This window comes from Acanthochromis polyacanthus, chromosome 10, assembly GCF_021347895.1.
Source record: "Acanthochromis polyacanthus isolate Apoly-LR-REF ecotype Palm Island chromosome 10, KAUST_Apoly_ChrSc, whole genome shotgun sequence".
In the NCBI taxonomy this organism is placed as follows: Eukaryota; Metazoa; Chordata; class Actinopteri; family Pomacentridae; genus Acanthochromis; species Acanthochromis polyacanthus.
In genome coordinates, this window is record NC_067122.1 from 12,817,737 (window position 1) to 12,836,125 (window position 18,389).

The 18,389-nt window shown below is 39.3% G+C and overlaps 1 protein-coding gene across 5 annotated transcripts in view; it reads left to right on the forward strand.

The window, feature by feature from the left end:
• Positions 1-1,287: 1,287 nt before the first annotated feature.
• Positions 1,288-18,389, forward strand: part of enox2 (ecto-NOX disulfide-thiol exchanger 2) — a 189,231-nt gene continuing 172,129 nt past the window's right edge. For 2 of the 5 annotated variants that reach the window (XM_022213922.2, XM_022213930.2), the window contains exons 1-2: positions 1,289-1,429; positions 15,596-15,691. The gene's annotated coding sequence lies outside the window, so the exon portion shown is untranslated. Of the gene's footprint in view, positions 1,430-15,595; positions 15,692-18,389 lie in introns of all 5 variants that reach the window. The other 3 variants (XM_051954617.1, XM_022213948.2, XM_022213939.2) reach the window with 3 other exon arrangements.

Consider the following 18,389-nt stretch of genomic DNA (forward strand, 5'->3'; position numbering starts at 1 on the left):
GAGTTTAAACTAAAAAGAAAGATGTGAGCTGCCAACTTCAGGAGGTTGGAATTTTATATTTTTGTGCAATTAAGAGAAATCCATTCAAAGTCATTTCTGTGAAATAAAACAGGGACTAAAATTGAATCCATCAAAACCCTATTTGGAGTTTCTGGGAACTTACCTGACTCATAAATTGACACACTAATAACTTACAGATGAGTATCCACCAAAAAACCCACAATACCTTCAGTGAGAATCTACAATGTAAATAGTCATGCAAACAAAGAATTACCCTGAAATGAGAAGGTGTTTCCAAACTTGTGTCTGATAGTGCATATGTAGAGAAGTCCTACACTTACAGTATGAATGCAGCTGTGTGTATTTGTTTATCCTGTATTAAAACCAAACAAATACACGGCAGCATATGTTAATGAGTAGAAATAATATCCTGTAGTAATGTAGCAATCTGTCAAGGGACAATCTACTTAATGAGTTGGCTTCTTTTCCACATTTTTGTGTTTGATCAGTTTTATCTATTAATACCTCTGTGTGATTCAAAGACAAAAGAATAAAAAATAAATAAAAATAAATGTGAGCACTGCAGGATGTATTCTTCGTGGAAATTACAGTCTCTAAATTTAACAAAAAAGCATATGAGAGCTTTAAAATACACAAAGACCTCCTGTCGCCTTTTAATTTTCATTTGAAAAAGGTTATTTGAAGATCTTGATGTCGACATTACATATTAACTGTTATTCCTATTTTTTTTAGATCAAAATATACATTGTCCTTTTTGCCATTAGTGCCTCTAACTAAAGTGTTGTCAGGACATGTGCTTGAGATGGAGTCATCAGTTGTCTGATTAATGTTTTTATTTTTAAATTATTGTTCTTATATTATATTCGGGAGGTTGCTGTTTATAGACTTCTATAAAGTCGGGAGCTAAGGCTTTGGAATGATTCCGAAATGGTTGCAAAACACAAATGTTTATAAATCCCTATTTCACAAACACTCATTTATATATTGCCCAGGAGATCCCTCCTGAATGCTGAAATAAAGAACCTGGACGCTTCTTGCATTACTTTTTTTTTGAAGAAAGGCTTAGTTCGAGAGCCATTTTTCCACTCTGACAGTCTGTTTAATGCGCCACTGGATAGGACACACCAGAGCCCTAGAGATAGTGTCTATCTAACCCTATCTCTCGGGCTCTGGCACACACCATTGACGCACAGGGTGAAAACGAAACCAACCTAAACGTCAACATACAGCAGCTTCGCCCTCTCGCTTGCCGTACTTGGCTCCGCCATTGTTTGACAGGTCTCGTTGCTAACCAGGGGCTTTCCTGGTTACCCCCTCAACAAGAGCCACCGAAAGAAACTTCCCTGTTCTGAAAAGGTCTGTGAGAAGCTTTTCAGGGAGCATGAAAGAGGACAGACGCCTCGGACAGGTACTTTTACACTCGCTCTCTGCTTTCCTCCGTCACTTCGCCGGTGCTTATTTGGCCAGTTAGTGTGTTAGCTTCTGTCACCGAGTCGCCGCGACAGGAAGTTTACAGCGAAGCGCATTCTCACATTTTCTGAGACAACCACAGCTTTTTGTTGCAGAAGTGCAACCACTAGTGTAGTCTGGAGGACTTTTTTCAGCGGAACGTTAAGTTGACGGACTTTACAACTTAGTACCGTGACTGCTGGGTTTACATTGGTTTGACTGAGCAGTGTGACAGCAGCGTGTTATAACGTTATAACACCTTCTGGACATCCGCAATGGCAGCTCCCTCGTTAAAGTTATTATTCTCAACATTTCATCTTAGTGTCAGAATCAGTCATGCTACTGGCTGACTCTGAAGTGCAGATTTGTGCAGTTGAAATGCTATACGATAGTCCTAACATCGTTTAGTCTGGTTATTGTGAATTATTGTGAGTTATTTTACCATCTGTTTCACGAGACAGTCCAGATATTAGTGATGACTTCTGCTTTACCTTCTGTAATCTACTTTAAAGCCACTATTAAAACTATTTTAGTGGTAGACATGTTTGACTGTGGTGATAAATACATAGAGTAATACGTTTTTGAGTTAAATACACCCATTGTCAGGGCAGCTTTAATGTGGGCAACGCTTGCAGAGTGTGACTGACATGCTGTTGAATTAGATTTAATTAAAACTGGCATCCGAACCAATCAGTCAAACATTATTTATGTATTACTTTTCAAGCAAATCAAGTGCAGCTCTGTAAACTTCAAAGCTCTAAGACTGGGAAAAGAGAAAGCAAAACTTAGCATGGTAGAATAGATTTGGAGACTAATGCATGCATAAACAGTGGAATAAGATAAAATATCTGATGTCGATAAACGCTTAATAAAAAGTCATGTAATCAATAAAAATAGCAATATAGTAAATGTCACAAATATCACACAAGATAAACTGATTATAATAAAGCTGTAAATTCTTAATGAATTAAAAAGGATTCCAAGAAATGAATGAGAATGAATACTGAATCCATAAAATTCTGAAACACCACATAAAGCCCAGACTGAATAGAGGAGTTTCAAAGAGGGGCAGTCTGGTGCAAGGTCCTGTAATGCTATTTAAGCTAATAATGCAATTTAAAATCAATACAGATACTAACGAGAAACCAAATGATATACTTTATTCTTTAGACAAGAAATACAGATACTAACGAGAAACCAAATGATATACTTTATTCTTTAGACAAGAGTGGTAAAATAGTCTTGCCTGCTAGTTTTAAAAGTGTTCATCAGTTCTGTTCAGAGAGAGAAATGGCCTCACTTTGCACATGAGCTTTGAAATTGAAATCAGAGTCAAAAGTCCCTTTCAGATTTCTTTCTTCTTGGCTTGGGTTGAGTTCGAGAGTGTTCCATTGGTTAGGGTCACCTTCTCTTTCTAAATTTTTGAACCAGACACGCAGATCTTTATATTGAAAATGCAGTCGAAGAAGGGAGTCAGCTCAGAATCATAGTCAACTAGAACTATGTGGTGGCTATGAATGGTCCCCATGCAGACTTCCAATGAACAAGCTTCATGTTGTTCAAGGTAAATTGAAGTGAATGTACTGTGCTAACAAAGTACAGATTGAATAAAATAAATGATTTAATCTAAAAGATTTTTAAAAAATAGTTTAAACTGGCCATCACATTCCTTGAAGCCAAGGTGATGTCTTCAAATAATTTGTTTAGTACATTCAACGGTCAAAAGTATTCAAATATCAGTGATACAAAACAAAGTTGTCTTTTCTTCCATTTCAGTAGCTACAACCATTGCAAACTTTTATATATTTCTCTTATCTTTGTATGCACTGAGGGTACTTATTTGATTACATTTTTAAAATTAGATTTCCCCTCGCTCCTTTTGTTGTTTCTCTGTGCACTGTAAAGCACACTGGATCACCCATATTGTGCTTCAGTTAAATGATTTATTCATTATCAGATGTGTTTTCATCAACCAATTCATTAGTCTGGTAATGTTTCATCACTGAGGTCCAGCACTGAATCATTTGTATAAAATTGTTTACTGTCAAATTATTGCGCTTTACTGATATAAATTTGAGAAACATGGCTCTGCTCTGTGTGGTTAGACAGTTTTATGAGTGCTTTGTGTGATATGGAAATAATAAGAATCGCCTTCGTCGTACTTATCTGCATGTTCGAAAGACCAGCTCTTCCACAGAAATGGAGAGCTTGACTGTAAAAATATTGACGCTCATTACTGTAGACACCTCTACAAATACATTAATTTCCAGAATGGATCATGATGAGGTGCATTTCTTTGGAGAGATTTGAAGGATTACTAAGTCATTAATGGTTACCTAATGCTAGTGATATATGAGGTGTCATACAGGTCGGAAGATCTAAGTCTAATAATGAGCTAAAGCATGTCTTCACAGGTATAATCCCAAATCTCGACTGCGCATTTTATTAAGAGAGGCACCACTTGTAGAAAAGGTTAATCCTCCTATTGATTAAAAATGGAGGATGCCATTTGTTCTGGTGCTGTTGTCAGAAATACATGCAGGATCTGGGCAGGGGATTGACGTTTGAGGTGCCTGAAGACGTTACATAAACCTGTTAATTCAGGTAGAGGTGAGGTGGCATGGGTGTTTATCTGCTGTGGAGCTAAGAGCCAGTATAGATTACATTTGATTCAGTTTTTTGGTAGTTTATGTATTTTCTGTGATGCTTTGTAGACTTATTCATGGAAGGTCATGTATAACAGGCTACCTCCTTGATCAAAACCGAATGTGCAACCATGTTTGAAATCATAGGGTTATTTGAAAGAGCCTCAAATTCTGATTATTTTCATTATTGATAAACCTGGCAAGTATTTTCTCTATTAACTGTTTAGACTATAAGCATGTTTTTAAAATAGTGGAACTAGATACATTCACAGTTTCTTAGCGACCTAATCAGTTGCTTGTTTTGTCCAACTAAGTTGCAATCAACCAAATCCTTAATATACTCAATGCAATGATCCCATTTGAGTAGCTGGCACCAGAAAATGTCAGATTTGTTTTTCTTCTTTTGATTGATTTATAAAAGTGTGAGCGGTTCATTTCGTGTTGATTGACTAACTGGTCACTGCAGCTCAAATTTTCAGTTTTGCAGATGTATTATATTATATCTTATTGTCTGTATCTGGAATCTGTATCTGGGCTGCCTCTTCCCCTTTTTATTGCTCCCTCAGAGAATAATCAAACTATATTAATCGGTAGTTTCAACCCAGCCCCAACTTATATCTTGATTATATTTGTATCACCTAATAAATATTTTGCAGAAACGAATATGAATTTGATGGCAGCAGCTGCTAGCAGAGTGAGACATAGTTCTGTGACATTTTGGGGAGCCACATCTCTTTTATATGCAGGCTTCTCTTGTATTCTGCTTATCACGTGAAGGATTAGGTTCAGAAGTTTACCTGTCTCCTTCTGCTTGGGTCTGATTTATTTAAGCAGTGTTGAGGACTGCAGGACCAAGATGTAATAGGGGTGTCAATGTTCGTCATGTCAGCAGGTTGTGCTTCATTAATCTGTCTGATTGATCCGGCGTCCATGTGGTTCAGTGACCTTGCTTTGCACAAATACGAACTGCGCCAGTGCCAGTGATACCTGATCTACTGCTCTGTTGATGGATTTGCGCTTGACTTATTGAAGGCACAGGACAGAGACGTATGCGGACACCAAACCTGTGGGAGCAGAGGGGATTCTCCATGTGCCGCAGAGGACGCCTATTGTTACCTTTTCTGATGTCATACCGGCGTGAATGTGGCAGCGGGATGAAGTCATTGTGCTCTGTTGGGTGTCACTGCTGAAGTCTGATCAGCTGGGAAAATGGTCAGAGACAATAGATGTAATTACAGTCATTACGAGGAGATGATGTCATGCTGTGCGAGCAACAAATGCAGCTCAAGTGTCAGTGGCTAATGTCATCTAAACTCATTCCACTGAGAAGTATTGATCCAATCTGCTGGATCAGTGTCGGTGCTATGTGTAATCTGCATCAAACACTGTTTTTACTTGAAAAATTACTTCAGTGATCAATTAGGTAGCAGTGTTTGGAAATCCCCACACTGTCCAGCTGTGTTGTTGTTAACATTATGTTTTCAGGAATAAAGAACAGCCTCTGTGCTGCTATGGTGGTGTCAGGGAAGGCTGTTATTATCCAGTGATGGCTCTGTGGGCACAGGGTTTTATAAATGGAACAGCTTATTTTCTTTGTGTCACTTCAGTTAGTTAAGGTTGTATAAGATAATTACCTTAGTAAATGATCAGATTTGTAGAAGAAATCCACGACTAAAATCAAATGTATTTCTTTGACCAGGTGTCTAACTCGTCAGTTAATTGCTTTGCTGCCAAATGCTGCCACATTGTCCATATTGTCGCTGTTACTGATTATGGTTTTGCTTATGTTGGTGATTTTCATTTGGCTACAACCTCTTTGAGGGACTCCAAAAATTCCTCTATGCAGGAAAAGCCCAGCTGAGCTTTTAGTTTCTGCATATTTTGCTTATTTATTCATGACTACACACCAGACATCAACTCTGAGCTTATCAGAATCTACACTCATATTTATTGATATGCACATAATGATGAAGAATGGTTTATTCTTGCAGCAAACAGTCATGGAAAAAAAAATCACCCTTGTTTTGTTGTTTATTTTGTTCATTTTAATGCCTGATACAACTGAGGGTACATTTGTTTGGACAAATATGATAACAACAAAACAGCTCATAAGAGTTTAATTTAAGAGCTCATATCTAGCCATTTTCCATGGTTTTCTCGATAATAACCAAAATCACTTAAGTTCGTACATATATAACTATGGCATTGTACTGCCAAAAACTGTGCTTTTAGGCATTCCATGTTTTCTTTTCTGTTTTAGTCACATGATACACATGGGAGTTAGTTCTTGATTGCATAACCATTGTTTTTGATGACGAGTGGTCTAATAATTTTTTCCGTGACTATGTTCTATTCTCTTTTGATAATAATGCATAAACAGCTTTTCTTTTGAAACTTAAATGAAGGCTTCCATCATAAACAGCTTTCTGAATATTAGTCCTTTCAGCTTCCATTCAAAACTTTGTTTTATGTTTTTAAATGAGATTGAAATAAACTTCTGCAGCAGTCATCTGTTTTTTTCTGAAAGTGCTTTTGTCTGCACTACATTTTGGTTCTGTCAGTTCAGTTAAAGTTGCATGTTTGGTAAGGTGACCCTGGCTGCTTGGAACAGAAGCAAGCTTGAATAAAAATGTGGTAACCTTACATTTGGATTCAAAAGCCTCTCCTGCACACAAATTTAGGTTAGTTTTCCACACTGGGATTAAGCTCGCTTGTTCATAATGTGATCTCTTACTTTCAAAAGAAATTAAAATATAGTGTTTTGTTTGTGTTCTGTTCAGGAAGGACACACAGGAGCACAGAAATCAATCGTTTTTACAGAGCCATTTTTGCAATTTAGAGCCGTTTTTTTTTTTCCTGAAACAAGGTGTCACACACTAGGGAGGACTGGACCTGAGCAGAGAGCCACACTACCAAGACCGGAGGAGATTTAGAATGATTTATTGCAGCTGGGGTGGATAATGGCAGGTGGGAGATGACTGAAAGGGGAGGTTCGGGGAAGACGATCAGCAGGAGGGTTTTCGGGGAGGGGACCAGGTGGGTCCGGCGCCTAGTTGGGATTTGGACCGGAGTGTGGCTGATAGTGGTGGATACCTGGCGGCCGGTGACTGGTGGAGGAAGGAGCGACGACCCAAGGAGGAGGGGAGGAGGTTCGGGGGCTTGTGGTCCCCAGCGATCTGGCAGCTGAGGGGTTCGAAGGTGTGGAACCGGCTGGCGTCCAGCTGTGTTTGGGGTGAGGCGTCAGGACACGGGAGAGCAGCCGGCGTGCTGTCGTGGGCTCTGGGGAGTTCAGGAAGGGAATGGGGGGGTTCCGGGCTGACTGGAGGGTCCAAGGGATCTTTGCGGGGTGCCGAATGGTGCCAGGAGGGGACACAGACAGGAGACTTGGAGGCACGGACAGCAGAGTCTAGGCAGAAAGAAACACAGTTTTTGTTAGAAACTTCAAAAGTTTCAACTGGCTACTGTGCAGCTAGAGAGAGAACTGACTAGTCAGTCGTATTCAACAATCTGGCAGGGAGTGGAAGGATGAGCCGGTTCTTATTGCTGGTTGTGTAATCAGAGTGATGTCCGTCAGCTGTCCGGGACCCACGGGGAAGGCTGATTACCTGAGTGGAGGCAGGTGTGAGCCCGCACTCCACTCAGGTGTCACACTGGGGAAGGAGGCAGAGGCAGAGGAGTGGATGGGAGACCAGGAGGAGACAGAGGGAGAGACAGGGGTAGAGGAGCGGATGGGAGCAGGAGAGGGAGAGGAAGAGAGGATAGAGATGGGGAAAAGGGGAATTTAGGATGTCAGGTGGGAAGGATGGGGGTGAGGAGGGAGCCCTGACACAAGGACAAGTTTGCATTTCTATTGGAAATTATTTATTTCAGGGAAATAATTAGAAGGCTCACAGTGCTACTGCGTGTAGTACACGCATGCTTGAATATTTATATTTTCCAAACACTATCTCATGTAAATTGTGATGGACAGTATGTATTTATGTTTCTGCTCCCATGGCCATGCAGAGGAGTTATTGATGTAATATGTAAAATAATGCATCTACTACATGTCCCATCTTTGTGGTCACAAAGTGAAATATATTTGCTATTTTTGTCTGCAATCCTAATTCAGTTTATTAAAATGCATTACCATAACAGCGCACCCACTTTCCACCATATGGTCAATATTTTTATTACTTTAAATTGCTGTGAGAGGTGGGCAGTCCTTCTGCTTTCAGAGCCCACGTAGAAAGTGTATGTCATGTCCTTGATTATCAGTGTGCAGCATTAGAGTGTCTGAAAGCTTGTTTAGGAATATTAATGAGGTATACAGGTTTAGATACCCATAGGCAATTTCATTAAATGTACAGCTCTGCGGTGTAGCAAAACAAAATTGTGTTTTATAGCACATGTCAATCATAAAATAACTAGACAATTTGCAAGTGCACCATCATCGTAAAAAGTGCAATTGAACTTCAACAACATGTTCATACTGAGTAGCAATAGAGTTTGTTAAGAATCCTGCCAAACGTTAGTGCTACAGCTTTTTCTTCTGATGAACACTAACATTCCTGTATCACACAGACATTCTAAAAAGACTGCATTTAGGCTGTACATTTAATATCTTGTTTACAAGTTAAAACAACTGGACAGTTGATCGAACAATCAACTGTTTTAAAGTAACTTGCCATTTTTATAATCATGTGATACTTCATGTATTCACCTTCTCAATTAACCTCAGCATATTTTTGGACTGTGGAAGGAAGCCAGAGTACCCGCAGTAAACCCACACTCGCACAGGGAGAACATGCAAACTCCATGCAGAAACATCCCAGGCCAAGATGTAAACCAGGGATCTTCTAGTTTCAAGGCAACAGTGCTAACCACTGATCCACTATGCAGCCGGTTTTTGGATGATTAACAGGATCAATGCATACAACTGGCTGCACTTTTAAATATTTTCATCTCTATGTTACTGTTTATAGTATTTCCACTAAAACACCAAGTCCATTTCCTTGTATGTGAAAACTTACTTGGCGATAAATGATTTCTGATATTAGGCAACTGTGCTTTAGGAAGTCTAGATTTTTCACTGTTTTCAAACATTTGTGGACCAAAGAATTAATTGATTTAATCAAGGAAGTAATGGATCATGACAGTCACTGATCATGAGTAGGATTGTTAATCCTATTTGTCCTTAGTTTTTTGATGTGGCTATGATTTTGACGAAGCAGAATATCCACTTGTGTTATTTAGAAACTTTTGAATCAGATCAAGACTGTCTCAAATTTAGGCAACCTAGAAAGAACTTATAAAGACTATAGATAATGGCAAAAAAAAAAGATACATTATTGCATTTCATAATACAGTTTCTCCAAACAAAATTGTCATTTATTGTGTCAGTTTAAAGCTTTTGGTTTTACTTAAGTTTCTTTAGTGCAGGAAACTATAGCCAGTAAATATTAGATGTGCCAGCTAGAAAATCAGCTGCATTAAATGGGCTGATAATGTCAGAGTGCTAAACTGCTTGTTATTGAACAGACTAAATCATGGGACATCATCTTAATTGTTAAGGAAGCAAATGCCATCAGCAGGCTTGAACAGTGGCATAAAAGCTTCTAAAGCAGAGTTGTTTATATGATGTTAAATGTACTGACGTGCTGCTGTTTTATCTACTCGACAGCTCCGACCTAAAATATCAGCGGGGCTTCTCCTGATGTATTTACAGGTTGCTTAAATAGTGCATAAACATGACTACTCCCAGTACGCCTGTCACTGATGATAATGTTAGTCTGTCCATCACTGACCTTCTGCTGTTTTGTGTCAGTTTAGGGTGTTGTGCTTCAGTTTTCGTTTGTTTGTGTCCTCACTGTTTTGTAGCATCCCGTGTAAAATTGCCCCAGCACTATTTCGATTTCATCTGCTGAATCTGTCTGACTAGTCTTTCCTGCCTGGGGCCATTTTCCTAAACTTAGCTCAGTGGATGGCACCATGTTGAGAACATTTCCCATGTTCTGAAGCAAATTGTTTTCGTCTCACTTCGGGTGAGAAAAGGTGACATTTCTCATTATGAGATGTTTTATTGACCCTCAAGGGAATTTGGTAGCTGGATAAGAAGAGGCAGGCGGTGAGAGGGTGCCATCTCAGCGAATCAATAAGATTGTGTGTGTTTTGAGTCCGTGCATACAGTGCATGCATGCCACAAAACTAAAATGAGTAAACAGAACAGTGAAAATTGTTATTAAAATACTAAATTATGTCTATGAATCTGTGCATGAGGAGCACTCTTTCGCTTGCAAAACGTTGTGCACAATTCGTTCAAAGACAGGCTAATAAACTAAACTGTTGTCTTGGAAATAAGCACACTGGCAACCTTGAATAAGACCAATAAACACGTCTAATTGGCTTTTAACCATTTTAATGGGGGCTTTTAATAATGGTGGTTGTGTTTAATTATATTTACATGTTCTTATGTAACAGTAATTATTTTAATTAGTAATTCACTTCTGTCATTTTGCTGAAACTTAGACTAAGGAAATATATTCATAACACTGCAGCAAATTCTACAACTACTACTACTAAAAATAATGATAGAGTATCATCATCAGTGTTTTTGTGATATCTTAGGAACGAGGTGTGCCCATCTGGAGTTGTAGCAGGAATGTTTCATGTATGCAGGTGTCGGCCACAGAAATATGAAGTCATTGTACACATGCAGTGTGTTGGGTTATGCAAGATAGCTGCTTTTAAAAAACCTTTTTACCCACTGTGGATTAGATGTCCTCAGGATCTCATCTTTTCATTAAAAAACATTTTAACAGCAGAACTGACTAATAGCTGACTCACTGAAACATGGGTTGTGCCTGTCTATGGTAATTAAAGGTAATGTCAGTAAGCGAGAGTTTGGATTTTTTGATTGGACGTTTTTTTGCACCCCATCTTTTTGCAAGAGCATTATTCAAGTGTGTTCACTGTCAAGATTTGTCTCATTTTAACTTTGTGTGCACTGTCGGAACGAGGGCAAAGATAATGTGCAGATAAAGATGTTTTGCTGGCATTCTAACTTAATTATAGGCACCATACCTCGAAGAGGTCTATCATCTGTTCCACTTTACACAAATTGCTGTTAAAAATACATCTCTTTCTTAAGTACATCACCCACCTTTTTGCTACGGAAATAAACTATGTTAAATGATAGTATAGGAGCATATACTGTATGCTGCCCAGGAGGCTTCAAAGTTAGAGCAGTGTAGTCATACTCCAGCTCCCACATGGGATATACTGTCATCCTAAACAGGTAGGTAACATAGAAGATGAATGAAAATGATACAGTGACTGTGCAGTAAGAACAGAGGGTATATGTAAAAACAGTGGTTTGGTTTTACTTTCGCACATAGCCCATTGCTTGATAACAGCTTCTATTTAGTTCTAAACACCGAGCTGCTGTATGCCTATCTTTTCCTCAGGCTGGCTGAATTGCTGCTGAAATTGGTCTAACCATCCCACTACAATATACTTTATCACTCCCCCTGGTCAGTCATTTAGGCTATGTGGATATCAGCTCCAGGCTAAATCTCCTCATCAGATCTCAATGGACGCTGATCTTGTGTGAAGTCTCCGAAAGGTGTGAAGTAAATTAATTTCATACCCGAGTAAATCTGGGAGCTGCAATGACATTGACAAGTAGAGGTGGTTGGATGTACTTTCAAGCTAATCCAGCACAGGAAATAGTGTTGTGTTCATCATACCCAGCAGATTTCAGACATGCATGACTTTTCAAATTCATGAGCTGAACAACAATGTGAAATGTGCCTTACACTTTGTTTTACACAGACTGCCTGATCATCTGAGGACAACCTCACTGCTTAAAGCCTGTTTTGCAGAACAATTACTTTCCCAAATGCCTTTTTTTTCACAAAGACGAAAGCCAGATTTTTAATCAGGGAGTGTTGATGATGAGCTATAATCTTAGTTATTGAACTAAATCTTCATCGTAGCGTTGAGCTGTCAGGATTTTTAGTTATTGCAAAAAAAAGTGGTCACAGCATCATTTCATACTTTACCCTTGATTGTCCTGTTCTGTATAAATGACATCTATGTAATTCAGGGTAATAGGAAGTGGAATTAGATTTTGTGGTGGATTTTCAAGCCCTTTCTTCTCTGTTTCCTTGACTGCTGTCTGTCTCACTTTTCTGGTTGTGTCTGAGCTTGTATTTGTTGGATTTATAGAGTGTAACTTATGAAACAAACCTGTTTATTTACCTCTGTTATATCCGGAAAAAAGTCTGTCGCTGGCTGCCAGCCAGACGTATTCCAACCACTAAGCTTCAAATCAGTGTACAACTGAAATGCAATCTTACCCTGGTAGATTTTGTAAAGACAGGCTTGGCCCTGTCACTGCAACTTTTTGATGAGAGATAGTGGCTGATTAGCCGCCAAGACAGCTGAAATGACTCCAGCTCTAAAGCCAGGATACATTTCTGACAGAGCTGTGTGTCTGAAGCTGCCAGACATCTGGATTAATGTGAAAAGGGATTTGACTGGTTTTCCACCTTCAGAGCAAGTGTTGGCATCCAATATCAAGACTTAACTAACATTAGATTTTTTTATTCTCCTTGGGCAGGTAACAGTGGTGGTTCATTTTCATTTTATTGTGAGTAATAATCACTATTTCATTACACGTTTATTACATATTTTTTGTACATTACTAGAACGCTTAAAGGGATTTCCTTATTCAGCTTTAGATGTAAAAGAGAGACTGTGTAGGATTTTTGTAAATGTGTGGGGGAAAACATTAGGGCTGGACCCGAATATCCCGAATATCCCGAATATCCGTTCGCTACGGCAGTGTATTAGAAAATTTGGACCCAGGAGACCAGACGAACGGATCTGAAAATTCGGCCCCCCCCCCCATCGGACGTTACGGGGCGGAATGGATATTCGGATATTCGTCTTTAATAGGGCCCAAATATTCGGAGGCCAGAAACCACTATTCGGGCCAGCCCTAGAAAAGATGTTACACATACAATTACATGGATGTGAGTATCTGTTATTACAGTTATTAGACATATGACGAATTAATTTATCTACCATTGCCCATTGTTCCTTTTCCTGTCCAACAGTTCTTACACACACTGGAAGACTGATTCATTAATTAAAGCTTATCATATCTTCTTTATCAACTTCCTCAGGGGTTATGATTTTGATTAGTAAGACATACTTATAACTTTTCAGACAAACAGGGGGACTGTCATAGCCTGACAAACCTAAAGTAGTTTAGTGTAGCAGTGGCCATGGAGTAGATGAAGTCACTCGGGAGAGATCTCAGAGAGAATAACATAACCCGTACGAGTCTGAAGCTGGGAGTTTGTGATGTTCTTGCTTGCTCTCAACTGATTAAGATGAATATGACAGCAGAAATCACGTTTAATTTCTTCCTCCTCTTGCTTAGGCGATGTTCTGTCTGTGCCCTAATCTCTACCTCTGCATGAACTGCCTTGTGTGATGCTGACCTTGGTTTACCTGGGAGAAGTCTGACAGGTGTTGGAATAAGAATGAGGAGTGACACAGACAATTAAAGGGCTGGATTCAGTCTGGCCTGACCTTCTGATCAATGCACTCCTATTTAGAGCTGGCAGGCTAGAGGCCGGCACTCTTTTTCCAGACTAATAAAGAAGGCACAGTGAGCAGCTCCTGGGCTGGCCTGCCAATATTTTTAACACTCCCATCGATTTGCATTACTGTTAATGGTTTCTTTGCTAGTGTGAGTCGGATGTTGAAGAGGGTGTGGGTGGACTTGGAGTGTATTTGGAGATTTGGTTAGGGGCAGAGTCATCATATTATGACCTTAGAGGGGGGATTGCAGAGAAAATGTCAGTGCTCAGTGTGTCGACTCCTTGTAATACAGTCTGTAAAAGTATTCATGAGTGCCTCCTCAACTTCACAGAAAGGACAACAATTTTAAATCACAGTATATTTTCCTATAGTCATAATAATAATCTGTTTTATCTACTGCTCCCGTTTCTGATTTGTTTGTCAACTTAAGTAGATCTAGTGTTGTTCCCGTTAATGACTGGCGAAAAACTTGACCAATTACAGCAGAAGGCCTGATTAAGAATGTAGATAGAATGTACATCTTAGGCGCAAGATAAATGCAAGATTATTACAGCAGTGCAAGTTGGATTCACAAGAAATCAACTAACACTAACACAATGTCAGTCTGAATGAACGAGGTGCAATGGTATGGCGATGTAGTCTGACTTTTTTACCACATCTTTATCAACTCAGAGAGAAAAATAAACTTTACAAGTCTGCATACCTTGTCCACACATTGCTGTATTTGCTTATTAAACTGCTATGATGTAGCTGTAACTTTAGAAGGTGGTCTTTCATCAACAGAGCATAAACAACCTAATCACTGAACATAATCTACCAAGTCTGATCCATATTAGAAGAAGCGATGTTTGCTTTTGTTTGGCTAACGAAAGGCTCCACTCTTTGGACATGTAACCACAATTATAAGGGAACAAGTGAGGAGATTTGGAGAACACCGCAGTGTTTTAAATCCCCCACAAAGAATTTCTCTGTGTGGTTGCAGGTAGTTTGTTCTCCCCCTTTCTCACACTGCAGTAAATAGCGCTACACATTTTAAGGGCACCTAGAGCTGCTGTATTTGTTTTGTTCATTCTTTAGTTCTGAATAATAAGCAACCCAGATTCTAGTGGTTCTTCAGGGGCTATATGATTCTTATTAAGACAATTCTTTATATTCTGGCGTGGTTGGCTACCTTTGAGTTTTTGTTTCTCCCTCAAATGTTCAGGGATTATGGAAACATTGTCTGCTCATCATTTTAGTGTTCAGTGCTGCATTAGAGGCCTTCACACCAGCAGTTGCACAAACATTAAGGGGTTGTGTAAGTGTGGGCATTTTGCCACAGGGTGCAGGTAAATAAAATGAAATACAAACGAACAAGCCCGGGGTGAAGGCTTAAAATGCGATGGCAGCGGTTTATGTCCTTGTACTCCTCAGAGGTCTGATTGTACCGCTCTGGAAAGTTAATCACAGCAGCAGCAGCAACTTTCTTCTCCATCTTGATGCTGAGCAGGTAGACAACAAATTAGTAGAATGCTACACATTATGCTGCCTTGATGTGTGTGCTTATACATATTTGATTGGCCAGCATAGTGCTTTTCGGGGTGACCTCACCTTGCACTGTAAAATAGAAGAAGAAGAAGACCTCACAGCAGACTGTTTTCTTTCACTCTGGGGCTCATTGAAACGAGTGAAGAAACTTGAGCTTCTGCAGCAGTGCCATTGTTAGTGTGGTTGTTGCCTGAGGCGGCACGTTGGCATCTAAAACTAAATTGTGCTATATCAAAATGGACCTTGTGGTTACTGCTTTAGTTCCACAGCTCCAAAGCTCCTCGAGAGCCTTGAAATGAGAGGCATATTCAGGTTTTTATAGCAGTGTGGGCTTAATCCTGTTCTGTTGTACTTTGCAGGATACAAAATGAAGCCAAACTGCTGCAGTGTCTTCTTGGCCAGAGTGAAGTGGCCTGCTGCTTGAGAGAAGCTGTTCTAGCACTGCAGCATCACAGGTATGATCTCCATGACATGCAATATTCAAGCTGTTCAAACCTGAGTGACACAGCGGGTTTCTTTCAACACCTGTCTTTGAATGAGTCCTGCAATGATCTATCACTTATTGAAACGAATAGTTGACTCTTGAGTTTTGCACAATGGCACAATGGCTCTTATTTAGCTATCTTATTTAACTTTTAAATTTAAGTTGATGTTGCTTTAGGCATGTGCTAACTAGCACAAAGACAGTAAAGATGCTCTTTGTATACTTTGGTATGATACTATATTTGTGAGTTTTTGTGATTTAGCCTCATCAGTTTTTGCTAGAACACTGCATTTTCTGATGATGAAAAGCTGTTGACCAGTGAGTCCTGGAAGATCCATATACTCATAGAATGCTGGTAAAGAGACTGATGGGTTTGGTCAAAAATTATATTTAAGGGGGATCCTATAGTTTGTTTGATAAACTTGACAAATTTCCTCCAGATCTACTATGGGAAGATCAATAGTAAAATTGGTCTGTATATCCTCAGACTGACAGAGGGTGGTGCATGCTTTTCCACTGTATTATCACATCGGGCAGTGACACACAGTAAGAAGTAATGCCTACGTATCAGGGCATTCTGAGTCAAGAGATTCATAGGTATTTTCCACTGCCCACTACAGAGTGTGGAGGACAGTACACGCTGACAGCTCACATTGACACCACCAGTCTGATTAGTCATCACAAGTACCATTTAATGGTTCACAATGCATAAGCAGCAGGAGACTTGTATGATATAAACAGCTGTCTGTGGAGATTATCTTCTCAAAGCACCAAACACATTTTCTGTGTGGACTGGCCTTCAGTTTAATCAGTATGCTTCTCTGGAAATATTCAAGGTCAAAGGTCAAAAGTTCTTTATTGTCATATCATTCCACATTTGCACATGAAACAACACGAAATTGGACCCTGGTCCCGGTTTCAGCCATAAGACAATATAAAAACACTTTCATAAAAGACAATATAAGTATAAAGAGACACACTAATATATAGAAACCTACAACATAAATATATGTGCAGTGAACCATCAGTTAGTGCAATATTCCTGCTAATAATTAAAATATGTTATTCAAAGAAAACTAACTATCCACTGCTTAAGATTGTTTCCCTATCTTTGACCATTTCCAATGACAGAAAATGTAAAGCATTCAACTTCACTGAAACATGAAATCAACTATGGAAAAAAACTCAATCTTGTGCAGTATGAACATTCAGTTGAAATGGCTTTAGTTTGTTAAATTTTCTTGAGTGTCATTCTGCTGTGGAAGTTTCTGCCGCTTGCCTTTGTGTTAGTCTTCAAACGTTGTCACTTGTATTAATGAACGGATGTTGGTTCAGATTGCCTACACGAACAGCTGTCATGTTGATTTGATGCCTTTATGTTTTGTATAAGATTTGAAGAGGTAATTCTTAGTATCCTTCACTAGAGAGTAATATAAAGGAGGGTAGAGCAGTGCTGAAGTTATTTTGCTTGCAGGATATCTACTGTTCTTGGCTGTCCCAGAGGCTCAGGTGCTGCTTGCCTCTCAGGCTATTACTGCTGGAATCTGCCTTCAGATTCAGCAGCAGATAAGAGCAGCGGCATCTCCTCTAATTGCCTGTTGCCTAAGAACTACTAACTACTGGAAATGTGGGCTGCATGTCAAATAGTTTTCCTGAACTAGATATTGTGCCTGCATTTGGACACATGCACAAATTAGAGTCTTGCTCATTTGACTATACTGCCCTGTATTTTTCTGTCCACAGAGTAAGTATCTAAACTCTGTTTCAATTTAGGAATTGAAAGGATATCACCATTACACCTAATTTATAAAAATGTATTGTCAGCCTGTCTGAACAGCAAACTTAACTGAGCCAGTCAACTCTGACCATTTCAATTAAATTGTAACTGAACAGGCAATACTGATTTCTTTTGGAGCTACGCGTGCCATTTGAAATGCAGTGCAGTTTCCCCCCAATCACATAAGTGCATGTGTTTTGCATTCCAGTTGTGGAACATACGGTTGAGGCTACATGGACTGAATATGCATATGGACTATATGGACTGTGTTACATGGCCTGCAGCTGAAATACAGACTGCATAGAAGCTTAGTCTGGATCCTTCAGTTGTTTTGTTAGGTCTGCTCTTCTCTCGTATCCAGCTTCTTGGGGTTATAGTGGTTTACACATTTCTATAAATTATAAAAAGAACGTTATATATTCAAAAAAAATTAAAAATTCAAATTCAAAAGGGTTTTATCTCAGCCCCACAGTGATCTACTTAACCAACCAGAGTTTTGAAAGAAAAATATAGGAAATGTGGCAGCACTGCACATTTAATGCATTGAAAGCCAATTCTCAGCTCCTGTTCTTGTCCAGAACACACAATCGTGCTCATTTGCAGAGGAGCTACAGTCAACAGTGTTTGTTGCTACCTGTTTCAAACAGGACTCATTAGTATAAACTGTTATTCAGTCATAATTGGGCCGAGTGGGAACTTGCCAGTATTATGTGCTAAAATGGTGACTGTTAGTTGTGATTGGCTCTAAAGCGAACAGTGTCTAGGTGACCTACACAATGCTGTAATCACACAATATATGTTTAGATAGAAGTAGGTTTACTGTTCGTTTTCACCACAACAAAAGCTGACCTTGGAGCAGGCCATTCTTTTGATTTGTCATTTCTGTTTTATG